General features: G+C 44.5%; 1 protein-coding gene across 4 annotated transcripts in view; it reads left to right on the plus strand.

Moving 5' to 3' along the window:
• The window catches only part of MGAT5 (alpha-1,6-mannosylglycoprotein 6-beta-N-acetylglucosaminyltransferase), a 335,238-nt gene that overhangs the window by 34,233 nt on the left and 286,606 nt on the right, over positions 1-14,399 (plus strand). For 2 of the 4 annotated variants that reach the window (XM_042994303.1, XM_042994306.1), the window contains exon 2: positions 12,710-12,759. The gene's annotated coding sequence lies outside the window, so the exon portion shown is untranslated. Of the gene's footprint in view, positions 1-646; positions 1,241-12,550; positions 12,760-14,399 lie in introns of those variants that run through there. The other 2 variants (XM_042994304.1, XM_015545082.2) reach the window with 2 other exon arrangements.

The raw sequence follows: 14,399 nt of genomic DNA on the forward strand, positions 1-14,399 counted from the left end.
AATGTCTGTAGATGTGTGAGATGCACAGCTGAGCGTAATGTTACTGAGTGTCCATACGGTCCGTATTCTTGACTTGTGGGCTTGATACTTTTGGGCACAGAAACCGGGATGCCAGGTATGTCTTAGCAGATCATGCTAATGTATGTTCTGTTGAATCTGAAAGCTGATAACCCCAAACCCCTTATAAGCACGGGTTGTGGGTCATAGATGAGACTGGATGCCACACTCCCTTAGTTCCTGGTTCAAGGCCCTTTTCCTCTTTACCTGCCCCTCTGTGCATCCGGTCTGTCTAGCATGGAAGCCACTTAGCACCGTGTGTTTGGCTGTTGAGTACTTGAAATGCAACTCATCTGAATTGAGATATGCTGGAAATATAAAATACACATCGAATTTTGTGAGGTGAATGTGCTAACCACTATACTAGGGACACAAGAATACACATTGAATTTTGAAGACAGTGTGGAGAAAGGAATGTGAACGAGTTCATTAATGATTAATATCAATTACATGTTTTACAATACTTTGTCTACGTTGGGTTAAATAAAATACGTTATCAAAATTAATGTCACCTGTTCCTTGTTACTTTGTAATGTGGCTTGGAGAACATGTAGACTTGCATATGTGGCTCCTATTATATATATTTTTTGGACAGTGCTAGCCTAAATTCTGCTAATCTATGGTCTGTGTATGAAGGGTTCCCATTATTTCTGTCCGTGCCATGTAAAAGCCTTCCCCAGAACTTCTTTCTTTCTTCCCTTCCCCCCTCCTTCCACCCTTCCTTTTGTCTTTTCCTTCTCTTTCTCACTCCACACTCCTTTTCTGTTGGCTTGCAAGGAGCCTGCTAAATGAATCCGTGGAGTTGGGAGTGTTAAATCATTTGAATCATGACAAGGTTGCTCAGAGAGAAAGGTGGCTGGTGCTTTACGCTGGCTCGCGATGTCAGGAAGTTAATCACTATTTGAAGCTCACGATTCTTCCTCTTTCCTCCCTAGGAGATTCTGGGTTTTTTGTTTATCTGTTTTGTTTTAGTTGGGGGGTGGTAGCATTTTTTTTTTCTTTTTTCTTAAGAGCTCCCTCCTTCTCTCAACTGTGCCTTGAAAATAGCTGCTCTGGAGAAGGGCAGTGATCTCGTGCTCGCAAAAGGGCCACAGAATCATCTGGGGAGCAAAAATGCAGATTCCTGAGCTCTGTGCTGCTGAGTTTTGCCCAAAATGAGGCTGGATTTACACCCAACAATTCGGTAAGCACATGTGTCTGACTGGTGTGGCCGTACAGCCCAGGCTAGCGTGGTGTGCCTCAGTTTCCACTCCTGTAAAGTGCCCACTGGTTTGCCAGAGCCGCTGGTGGGAAATACTGATGAGGAGGGGCACCAGGTGTCCCTGGGGATGGGGTTGGGGGGAGGGGTCGGCCAGTGTCCTGGGGACACAGGTGACCATCCCTGCTCCCTAGCACCCAGCACCTGAAGATGGCTTGTCAAACCTGAGACGTCATTCTTCATTAGCACTCAAGTGAGAGGTCAGTGAAAGGGCACACGGTCGAGAGGGGCCAGTCCCGAGGTGATGAGCGAGAGCTCTGTGGTTAGACAGTTGGGGTGCACGTCCTTGGCTCGGCCACCTGTCAGCTGTGCGACTTTGTGAGGTTGTTCTGACTCTGTGTCGCAGTTCCTGCTTCGGCACGTGGTTGTAGCTCCCAAATGGGTCTGTCCTGGAAACTGCACAGGGGCCTTGGCGGGTAGGTGAGCATCCAGCAACACCAGCCACTGCTCTGCTGCCCCGCAGCCTTCACTGATGTTCTCCGATACTTGTCAGGAGCGTCAGGCTTCCACCGGCCCGGAGGGTGCAGCTGACTTGGCCGTGTGAGCGAGCCCCACCTGCGAGCCCCGAGGTGGGTGTGGGCTGGGGGAGAACAGGGAGAACCGGGCAGCTGGAGCAGGTGAGGAGGCCCTGGGCAGAGAGCTGCCTGCAGTACTCACAGATGCGCAGTGCGTTGGCGGGTCTTCAGAGAGATGGAGGCCCTTGTGAAGCAGCCCGGTTAGCTCACGTCCCTTGGATTCTGACAAGCTCTCCCGCCTAGGGCCTGCATCAGAGGGGAAGCTTCTCTCTGCACCAGACGACTTGGTAAGGTAAGAGCCCGTGTGCCCCAGCAAGCCCAGTGTGGTGAGCCTGCTGGGCCCTGCTCTGGTGGCCGGGGCTGGGCCTGAGAGCCCCCGGAAGAAAGTGAAGTCATTTTCCAGCACTGTGCAGTAAAGGCTGTGGCCGAGAGGACACGTATTTCTGGCGCGAACCTGGTTACCTGGTAACTCCTATAACTTCTGAGCTCTGGCCTCGTGCCCTTCCTCTGCCCTCCAGCAGTTGAGACCTGGGTCAAGGATTCTACCACCTCCCACCCGCGATGCCCCGTGGGCCCCAGGACAGGACCTTGGAGGAGCAGAAAGAAACTAAGTAGCCCCCTGGGGCCCTAGGTAGGCAGAGAGTGGGAGCCCCGGGCCTCCCTGTGCTCTGACTGCCCCTCTGAGTTTGCAAAACCTTGCAAAATGTATCTGAAAGAGTTTTATGTTTCTTCCCATTAAAGGGTATCCTCCTGGCTGGGACTGTCTTTAGTGAAGTTTGTAACATCTTATCCACTGGAATGTTCATTCCATATCTGTGAATATTTTTTCTCTCTGCACTTGGGGCTCTTTTTTGTTAGACTGGTTTCAATCACAGATTCATTTTTCAAAAAGTAACCAATAGTAGCAGTGTGTTTTCCATTCAGGAATGGCCTTGCTAGTGTTATGTGTAAATATGAGCAGCTATGAATATTTAGAGATTGACAAAGCTATAAAAATGAGGAGGCACATATTTGCCTTGAGGAAATGAGTCTCCTTGCAGCTCTCAATGTAATTTTTATGCATTCCCTGTGTGAGGACTCTGGCTCATGACCCAGGAGGTGGGGGTTGTCAGCCGAAAGGCCGGCCTGGTTTACGAGCTTAAAGAATGTGACCGGAAGGAGATGACAGATGTGAGCAAGGAGCACGACGGTTTTTTTTGTTTGTTTTTTGTTTTTTGTTTTGTTTCCTTTTCCAGTTGTGTTTTGTTTTGAATTAAAATCCTCTTTAGTAAATGCCATTAATTGAGCTGCTCACCATGTACTGGGAATTTCAGATATAGTCCCTCACTTAATCCTTAGACTGACTCTTTGAGGTTGATTATTTATCACATTTTAGGGATAAAGATACTGTAGCTTAGTGGTTGAATAATTTCCCCGAGGTCCCACAGCCAGGATCTGAATAGAGTTGGGATTTGAACACAGGTGATTTTAATCCTTGTAACCATGTTGTTTCTATGCTACATGTCTCGTCATCCCCCCTGCCTTTAAATGTTTATTTTTGAGAGAGATCCTAAGCAGGGAAAAGGGCAGAGGGGCGCGGACAGAGGGTCTGAAGCAGGCTGTGTGCTGATAGCAGAGAGCGCAATGAGTGGCTCCAACTCACAAACCGTGAGATCATGACTTGAGCCAAAGTCGAATGCCTAACCGACTGAGCACCCAGGCGCCCCTCCTGTCCTCTGAAGGAGGCTTACTAATAATAGGAGAAAGAGGGGTAGAGTAACATTTGTTGAATGTCTACTGGGTGCTAGGTGCTTGGCTACGTGCTTTACCATTGTCTCGAACCCTCCACGCTCCTGGGGGTAGGTACTATTATTACCTGGGTTTCACAGAAGGTGAAAGGGAGGTGTAGAGGTATTAAGTGCCTTGCCAAGCAAGTGGTGGAGCTGGAATTCATGAGGCAGAGGCAGCCCAGAGTCTGGGCTCCGTCCTGCAGCATGGAGCCTCCATGGGCTTATGGTGAATAAACTGTGTATTGAAGGGGTCTTAGTGGTCTGAGAATCCAGTCAGACTAATGGGCTTACAAGCATGGATTGGGGCTTTTTTCAGTGGATTATCAAATATTTGAGAAACATCGGTTTTGTGTAAGATTCTGAGTCTAACATGCTCCTCAGAGATCTGGAAAAGTATGACCTGCCCTGTTCTTGAGGAGCTGACATTCTGGTTTTGAATGTTACCACACACAGGAGGGAACAGCACTTCAGGTTTGGGAAAGTTTCCCAGAGTAGATGTTTGTGATGTGGGAGGGGTAAGTTGGATGTGTTGAGGGCAGGGAAGACATGGTGACAGGGAGAAGAGAGACTAGTGCCTTGTCTGCCCTGATTGAGGAGGGCGGACAAGGCCAGGGTTTGATCTTAGAAATGGTGGCCTAAGCCACCTTGTGAGACGGTGTGCGTGCATGTGTGTGTGTGTGTGTGTGTGTGTGGGGGGGGTGTTCCTGAGGTGCATCTGGCAGGTTATCAGGAATGGATTGGGAGGGAGGGGGATGAGGCTGGAGAAGGTCCACCAGGTCACAAAGCCATTGTTGTGAGCCACTGAGCAGGAAGGGTTAATGCTGGAACTTTCATTAGGTCTTGTAATTCCATGGGCAAAGGTGAGTAATGCCCTGAAGACAGGCAAGGGTGGGCCTTACTGATATGACTGAGGCGAGAGAGGAACATTTATCCAGGATCAGATGATTTTCATAGGCTCTAAGAGAGGAATGTGTTAGTTTATCTCCCTTTCACTCCACAGGAAAGAATTGATTTGCATTTTTATTAGAAAACTCTCCACCTGGATTTCTTTTCCTAGCTCTACAGAGTTCCCATTCATTACTTTCTCATCGTGGTGAGAGAGGCCCAGGTGTGATCTGGAGTCTGGGACTGATAAGGGCAATTACCTGAAGGCGTTGGCATTGAAGGTGGCACGTGGACTTGGGTCCACCACTTTATAACCCATGTTGGCAGCCATGGAGACTGACTTGTCTTGGGCATATTGTGCAGATAGGAGGGAGCATGGGAGAGGAAAGCAATGAAGAACTGACCAAGGGAAGAGCTGCTATGCTCAGTGCACTTGGAGGTTGTAATCCTCAAAGGTCAGGTCAGTTACCTTGATGTTTAACATTCTGTGTGCTGTACCCCAGGCTTTCTAATCTAATTGTAACCAACAGTATGTTCCTAGGATCTTGGCCTAGATGGGAGCTGTACCCAGAGTTTCTCAAGTTTTTAATTCCTGGAAATCTTTGAAGTAACTCCTTCCAGGTCAGGTGTCACCACAGGGACAGAGGCTCTCTTTTCTAACCTTCTGTCAGACTTTGATTGTCACCAAAGGCTTGTCTCATTGCTAATTATCCAACTTTTAGTGAAGCAGTTGGGTGAGAGTGATTTGAGAAGTGGTGTCCTTGCATTGATTTCTTTAATCATTAGAAACAAGAGACCAAATTTGGGGATTTTGTCTTGCCAAGGAGGAATAGGGGAGATTAACTTCTTGAGAGAGCGTTTCAGTGAGGGTATGCCTCAAGGACACCCTTGTGCATGCGGCTGTGGTTGCTGCTGAGTCTTTCCTGACCTACAGTTGGTTAGCATGGTTATTCTCAAATGGAAGGGCTTATGATGATTGTTTCTTCTCATTTCTCTTCTCCGAGGCCTGCCCTTTATTTCTAAGTCTACAAATGACCTAACTTGTCACGGAATGTTATTCCTTAAAGGATGAGCTCCAAAGACCCATAGGTATGGCCACAGTTGGTCTGATGGTACCCTTGATGAGTTCTATGGCGAACAGACTCAGTCCTCCTGCACACTGTTGGTAGGATATTAAATGAGAGCATGCCTTCTTAGAATATCTCTGCACCAGCACCACCCAGTAGTACTTTCTGCCATGACGGAGATGTTGTGTAGCTGAACTGTTCAATACGATAGCCACTAGCCACATGGGGACATTGGACCTTTGAAATGTGGCTGGTGTGTCTGAGGAACTGCATTTTTAATTTTATTTTGTTGTGATTGAATTGAGCCACATGTAGTAAGTGGCTACCATACTGGACAGGACTGCTTGAGGCCATGACCAGAGATGACCGATCCCTGTGTTAGGACTTGGATATAGGTCTCAGTTGGGCAGGCTTGTCTGTGCAGGGAGGGTTAAGACACTGCAGTCGAGTGGACATTAGTCTAATAGCACAGAACCGTGACATTGTATTTAAATGTTGAGATGCAAACAAGACTTAGGTCAGTTGGAGCTAGAGTAGGCAGGGAAGTTTCTTAGAGGAAAATGGCATGTCTGTAGTTTTCAGGTCTTCTGGAATAATGTCTAGGCAGCCATAAGTGTTCTATTTACTCATGCTCTGGGGAAGTAGTGTGGAATGGAAGACTCCAGGCTTGGGAGCTTGACAGATCTGTGTGAAGATGGTGGTCACTTAAGCAAGCTAGGTAGCTTTCTGAGCCTCAGTTTCTTCATCTGCAAACTGTGTGTAATTGTACCTCAAAGAGCTGTGGTTATGTTAACTTATACGAGGTACCTGGTGTCTTGGTACGTAGCAGGTTCTCAGTTAATGTAGGCATTATCCTAGAAAATAGGATTAGCATGTATGTGCATACTGAAGCTGCATGTTGAGCCTGAGTTTATGCTCCTTTTTATCCTCTGTAGAAGGCGACCTGTCTATTCAATACCTATTGAGCTAGGAGTCCTGAGACTGTTGTAGAGAGTCTAGAAAACACAAGGGTGGGAAGAGACAAGTAATACACAGAGGGACCCTTGGAAAATTGAGAATTGTAGTGTGATAAATCAATTCATCTCTGGAGTCAGTGGCAAGGGCACAGGTTTACTGGTGCATATTGCAGTCTTCAGAACTCTGGCCTTTATTCTCCTCCCCTTCTGGAGGAGTAGTCAGTGGAGTTTACAGCTTAAACACTCTGGGTTTCTGGGCATTTATTTGCATGGCACCTTAAACACATCCTGGAGACAATTCCATTATCATTTCCTTATCTGCATTCTGTGTTTACTTGAACATGAGGTTGATTTAGTATCTTACAAGAACTGAACACTGTCTTCCAGACATCATTAATCTAACCTTTCTTATCCAGCATAAGTGTGAAATTAATCAAAAAGGAAAGGGAAACTAATAATATGCTGGTATTCACAATTCATCAGGAGACCTCACAACAAGTATGAAATTAACTTCTCCAAATTAATACACATATCAACAAATTAAAGGTAGGGAAAAGGATTATTTATTATTTAGGAAATGCTCCTTAATGCTTCCTGCTTTGATAATTAGTTAGATGATGGGTGGTGTCTGGTGATAACTGTTGAGTATTGTGAGGTTACCTTAGGACCACAGAATGCATTAAATCGCCTCCCCCAGCCCCCATATTTCACTTAAATAAATGAGATACAGCCGGATGGCTAACGTGTGCTTGTTTGATGTCAATTGGAAAAGGTGCGCCCAAACACTTGGAGTTTTGATTTCTATTTACAATAAACTAAATTTGATCCTGGGTTCTGTGTTTCCTTGTTATGACATGTGGTATGATCACTTTCAAAGGATACATTATTGTGAACACATTATGGGAAAGAATGGAGTGTTATAATTATAACTCTCTATTACAGCTTTTGCTGAGGTTGATAAAGGACAAGCTTTTGTTACTGAATTGTTCCTGTAATTACAGCAGAAATAACAGGCAGCAGTCACCTTCCATTAGGGGTGGGCAAGAAGGATCCTTACTATTTAAGTGATCACATAAGGTGCTGAATGAATCATCATCAGCCTCATCATGAAGAATTAAAAATAAACGGAACAGCTGACATCATCCTATAGCAGGTTTTATGGATCCGAGAAATGCCAGATAGCTGAAGGAAAAGAGCTGTATGTTCTGATGCCCCAGCCCATGTGTTAATAGCCTATTGGAAGTGGTTCTTAAATTTGAGCCAGCATCTGAATCTCCTGGGCCCCAGCCTAGTGTCTTCTAATTCAGTAGGGATGTGGTGAGGTCTGAGATTTTGCATTGCCAGCTTCACAGATGATGTTGATATTGTTGATTTGAGACTGCATGTTGAGAACCTTTGGGCCAAAGGACAGAAACAGGTGTAATTTGGGGAAGGTTCAAGCAACTGAATTCGAAGATTAATTCCTTGGTGCCTGTTAAAATAATCTTGATGAAAATACTAATCACTCTTGGGGATGGTGTGCAAGCTTTGTCAAGGGATTCTGCTCTTCCTGACGTTGTGAGTGAACCATAAAAAACGGGTAAACCTAGATAAATGGTGTCCCTGGCTCTCCCGGCCCACTGTCCTCATGTCTTGGTAAAATCTTGGATAAATGTGTTTTTTTTTAACATTTTATTAAAAAAATTTTTTAATGTTTATTTCTGGGAGAGAGAAACAGAATCCGAAGCAGGCTCTGCACTGTCAGCTTGGAGCTGGACACAGGGCTCAAACTCACAAACCATGAGATCATGACCTGAGCAGGAGTTGGATGCTTAACCAGCTAAGCCACCCGCGTGCCCCTGAATCTTGGAGAAACTTTGATGGATACAAATATCTCTAGGATTCAAGTTACCTATGAATTCTCAAGTTGCAAGGTTTGAATTTTTTTTACTTGTCCATCAAACACATTTTACCTGGGGACCATCTGGAGGAGAACAGTCATTTTAACTAAGGGTATTGCAAGTCCCCGGCCTCTGAATCATTGTTATTGTCACACCTGCTGTGCAAAATAGCTGTTAGCAAAATGAAAATCTGATGTAACCAGCATTACGAGAGGCTGTGGTTCCAGGCTTATGACTGGTTCTAGAGCTGCCTTTTTTTATCCTATGAATGATTGTTCAGCAGTAGCAGAATCCCTAATATTTGTGGAGGGTTCCCTGTCTGTCTGAGGTGGTAGCTGTGGTTCTGGCTGTGTTGTGTTAGCTCAGATGAATCCCACTGCCGTTCTGTGAATGAGACACCATGATCACCTCTGTTCAGACACAAGAAGATGGAGACTGAGAGAGCCACTTGGTGGTCCTCACACAGCTTGTGAGCATTGGACTTCTCTCTTTGAGTCCAGGCAGCATGAGCAATGTGGGGCAGATTTAGATTGGACTGTATTTGGGGGGAAAGTTTCAATGGCATTGCGATGAGAGGCCTCCCTGAAATGGAAAGGTGCTAGAAAGTTTTGAAGTATGTTGCAACCAAAAGTATTTAAGGTTAAGGTTGTGTAAGTTCTGATGTCAAGGATCGCTTTAGATCTTTGTAACTGTGCAAAATTTCACTGTGTGGTGAATTTAGCTGCCCTGCACCACATAAGATGAAAGCCATTTGAAGCCAGCATTGCCATTGTGGTTTTGTTTTGTTTTGTTTTTTTGCTATGTGACTATCTGATATTATCTGATATTTGATCAGGAAGATTGAATGATAAAAGCTTATAAACATGTTTATGATTCTCTCGTGGGTACCAGTAGGTACATCTTATCATTTGAAATGATTTCTGTAGGCATGAAGATACTTTGGACAGAGCCATACACTCCCTTCAACTATTTTCTCACATGAATACATGTATGGAACAGCGTTGGTGCTGTCCGTGAGCCACCTTGGCTTATTAACCTCCAGAAAAGGAGACAGGGAAAGACTGTTTTGAGCTATGTCCATGGTTGTTTGGCATCATGATTCTGAGACATGGAGAGACATGGTTCATAGGGAATAAGACGGTGAAAAACTTGAGTGTAAACTTGAGAAGGGGATCAACCCAGAAGATTCTGGTGCAGAAGGACATGAGGGGTGAGGAGGTGTGAGACCCCTAGGTCTGGAATTGGCCACCATCGTCATGTGTTACTGGATCCAAAGGAGATTCTGTGGCGGTGATTCTCAAACATGCAAGGGAAGGGGGTGGGAGGCAAGAAACTCCAGGGCAGATTCCTTATAGAATACCACCCTAGAGTGCAGAGCTGGTCAAGTAGGGTATTTTGCTACCCATTTGTAATCTCTCTTATCCAAAATAACAAATCATGGGGTTAAATGTTGGTTGAAAATGGGATTCCAGCTTTTCCTGGCTACTTTTTCACTTTGTCTCCTGTGATCACCACCTTTTTCTTTTTAGATTGAATTGAATTCCCATGATGCTTTACAAATGCTCTCCTAATTTAGGTGTAATTAAGAAAGGGAGGAAAATCAAAGATGAGCCCAAGAAGAGAGTGAGGGAGCCTATTAATGCCCAGAAAACAAACGTGTGGGTGAAATCTTGATGAAGCTGTAAAGTGCTGCTGTTCTGAAAATGTGGAAGGAGAGGGGTGCCTGGGTGGCTCAATGGGTTAAGCATCAGACGCTTGGTTTCAGGTCATGATCTCATGGTTTGCGAGTTTGAACCCTGCATCAGGCTCTGTGCTGACAGTGAAGAGCCTGCTTGGGATTCTCTCTCCTTCTCTCTCTGCCTCCCCACTGCCCATTCTGTCTCTCTTTCTCAAAGTAAATGAATAAACTGAAAAACAAAATGAGGAAGGAGAAAGGACTTCCTTCCATGTTTACTTGATCTAGAGACCTAGCTAGAAGTGACTATAAGTTCTCATTAATGTTTTACTTATTTAGCTCCTCAGCAAATGATAATTTAAGATGAGTTGAACATGAAAGTTTGCTGAGGATAGGAATGAATGGCCCTTTGGTTTCATAGTGACCATGAATTTTGCTAATGATAGAGCCAAGGGTAATGCACTCGTTTTCATAGGACTTGGGGAATAGCTTGTCTGATGCTTAAGGGGAAATCAAGGTTGAGTTTTTAGTTAATGTATTATCAAAGAAAAATTCAGATTTGAGAGCATTGAACTTTTTGTGGGGGGAGGAGGCACATCATGCACATTTAAAAAATCATACAGTCTTAACTGCTCGATCCCAGCCCTCACTCGGAAAATTGCCCTGTAATGCACCAGTTGAGATGTTGATGAAAACAGACAGAAAAGAGCAAAAACACAGAAAGTAGGCCTTTATCATTTAGGTCTAAGGCACATGGATATTCATTTAGCTAGCTTATGCCACTACACATGATTGAAGGGGTTTTGATATTGACCAAAATGCTCAGGGTTGTTTTCTTAAAATACATCTTGATGACTGGACTTGGTGGAATTAGCAGCTTCTTTGGTTTCACAGTATTGCATCCTTATAAACTGTTCTTTCACCTCAGAGCTGTGTCCAAATGGAGACTGATATAAAAAGGGGGCCACACGATCACTGACATTGACGGAGTGCTTTCTAACCTTCCATCCTTCCTTTTTTTTTTTTTTTAATGAAGTCCACCTAAAAAAATTTTTTTAATGTTTATTTGAGAGAGTGCATGCAAGTGGGGGAGGGGCAGAGAGAGAGAAGACAGGGGATCTGAAGCAGGCTCTCTGCTTTCAGCACATAGATGTGGGGCTCGAACTCCTAACCATGAGATTATGACTTGAGCCGAAGTCGGCTGCTTAACCGACTGAGCCACCCAGGTGCCCCTGACCTTCTGTCCTTCTTCAGTAAACATTTCTGAGGTAGGACTGATGGCTGGAGTTGGTGGTTTGGAATGACCACTGGTCGAGCCTCTTCCAAGTGCCCTGGCACACAGCTGTCTGGTATTGCTCAGAGATCATTGATACACAGGTGTTAATGCTGCGAGGGGTAATTAGTTGTATGCTGTAGACCATATAACAATTTTGGTGTAAAAGATTTTGATTTAAAAAATAACCAAACTCAGGGGCACCTGGGTGGCTCACTTGGTTAAGCATCCGACTCTGCGTTTCGGCTCAGGTCATGGTCTCACTGTTCGTGAGTTCAAGCCCTTGCATTGGGTTCTGCATTGTCAGTGCGGAGCCTGCTTGGGATTCTCTCTCTCACCCTGTCTCTGGCCCTCCCCTGATTGTACTCTCTCTCTCTCTCAAAATAAATAAATAAACTTAAAAAAAATAGCCTAATTCAGACATTTTGTAGCAGAAAATGATGCATCATGTTCTTCCATGAGGTTCTTCAGTGGTGAAGCAGTTGGTTAGTCTTAGAATACTTCTGGGCAGTCCGCTTGAAGATGGGTCTGTGCAGCATGGTTTTTATTTTTTCCTCCCTCCTCCATTCCCCCTGTCTCCTTCCCTCCCTCACTGTTGAACTATTTCAGTTTTCTAATTCTCTGCTGACAAATTCCAGGAATATCAGAAACATGCAGTATATATCTGTTAAAGGACATGTACCCCCCCTTTTATTTTATAAAGGAATATTATAGAGGGAAAATACTAGCTTCATCAGAAGCACATAGATCTATTTCTAAAATGCTTTTCACTCTTTTTTTTTTTTTCTTCTTCTTGAAGGTGAAGTGGCTACAAGTAATCTGTTCCATTTGAATGAACAGGCATGTAATTCAATTGGGTTTATCTTCTATTGCAAACTCTTTAGTTTTTGGTAATAGAGCTATCTGTTTTTAAAAATGTGTGCATACATATATTTGGAACTGTGTGTGTATATTAATGCAGTCTAGTCCGGAAAGCATTAGAATTGGTAAAAGCTTGGGTTTAATGCCTCCTGAGATTTGGAGAAGCCCCATCATTGCCAAACATAGTCTTGCTCCTACTGAGCTAATAATGGATGATTTGGGGTCTTAACACGTGCGATCATACAATTTTTTTTTTTTTTTTTTTTTTTTTTTTTTTTTTTTTTTTTTTTTTTTTTTTTTTTTTTTTAGGTGAATGCCTTTGGGTGTTGAAGTGATCGGGCTTCCCAGCTGGCTATTTTTAGGCTATCTCTTTTTGGGAGACTGTGTTGAAAGGCAACTGGGTTCCAAAATGGGAGAAATAAAGTCCATAGAAGGTCTTTGTCAACCTGTTGGCAATAGATCAAGTAGTTAAAGAGGAGAAACTTAACAGTGTCTTTGTCTTTGTGATTTCAGGAGTGATTACTGTTCTGAAGTGAGCATTGGAGGAGGATCCATTAGGCCATGTAAGTACTGAAGTAAGCAGATATTCATGTGGCCGATTACAGACCCAGGATATTTGCCGTTGGGAGGGAGAAGTGCAAATAGTTGAGTCAGATGTTAGCATTTGGAACTGTGAGAATATAGACACCTAGTCCCAAAGGGCTGAGAGGTGGCTTTGCTAGTGCCGCTCCAATCCTGAGGGGACATCTCTCGCTATCTGGTTAAGGTCTGGTGGAGCTTAATCTTTTGGGATAATTGGGTAAGGATATTTTAGCTGGTTAGAATTAGTCACGTGACTAGAGCAGAAGTCCATTGATTATTTTATTCAGTCATTATCAAACACAACTTGATTTAGCTTGATCATGGCCGGTTACCCTGACATGGAATGGCTGGCTCCTTCAGAGCCACTCATCCCAAACCTGACACAGAGGGTCATGGTGGGAATAGAAGTCAAACCGATGAATTGGACAGAATGATTCCTAAAGACTGCACAGTCTCCGAACTGTCTATATCAAGGAGCCATTGCTCAAGAAGTACATGTACTAAGTCCTCAGTTACGAACATATTTTATGGGTGAGGAAATGTGCTAAGTACTTTATTATTTGAACTGTCTGAATAGCCCGTAGCAATTAAAATCAGTGTCCAGGCCACCCTTGAGGGTTACCTTGATGAATGAGATGTTCGACTTGGGAGCAGAGTATTTGGATTTCACAGTCTGATAGGATTTGGGTGTCAAGGTTATGGGGCTAACAAAATGAAACATTAAACATACTTAATTCCTGTTTCTTTGATTTATGTGGGTCTTTGAACACACTTTGTCTCTAACAACATCACAGGGGAAAAAAATACCACAGTGGGGGGAAAAAACACCCCAGCAACTCACAAGCAGACGAATGTCTGATAGGAATAAAAGCCTTAATGTTAGAGCTAGAAAATCATATGACCATGTGACTTTTATCAGAGGCTTCTCTCTAGCTGTGACCTTCAGAGTTTGTCCTGCTGGGAGGAACCAGAGAAACAAGAAGTGTCTCTTTTGGAACCTCAAAGGGATTCTGAATTTCTGAAGATGTGGAATTTTGTCTAAGATGAAATAGGCACATTTAATCCATCTCCCCCACCCCACCATGTACACACATGACTTAATTGTAATGGGACTTCATTTCAGGGGCTGGACAACTGAACAGTGTATCTTCAGGAGTCTGTTTGGAAGTGAGTTTACTGCTGACAGAGCAGTTCGTTTACTGCCCTCTGAGACTTGGCAGGCATGGCAGCTGGGGGTAGTGGCTGACGTCCTGGAGACCTGGAGCTGGGTCTGAGGTCCCTGATCCCCAGCTGCTGGGGCTTATGCTGTGGGAAGGATGAAGATCTTTCTGCCTATCCTGTGCTGTGATCCCCTCCTCCCACCACCCTGTGTCTGTGTCTGCCCTTACCTCCTGCTCTCAGCTGTGCACTCTGTGGGGTTGACAGCCTTCATGGAGCAGACAGACGTGTTGGCATTGTGTGGCAACCCTGGGCTTTGTCTGTCTGCCCAAATATGTTGTCACCTTCCCTTTTGAGCCTGCCATATCTAGCTGCCTTTGAAGGAGGCCTTTTGGCTCCTTTGGGAATAACTACTGAAAGAGCAGCTGTCTGTCAGCCTCCTCCAGAGCCGTTGAATTGGGCT

This window comes from Panthera tigris, chromosome C1 (genome assembly GCF_018350195.1).
Source record: "Panthera tigris isolate Pti1 chromosome C1, P.tigris_Pti1_mat1.1, whole genome shotgun sequence".
NCBI lineage: Eukaryota > Metazoa > Chordata > Mammalia > Carnivora > Felidae > Panthera > Panthera tigris.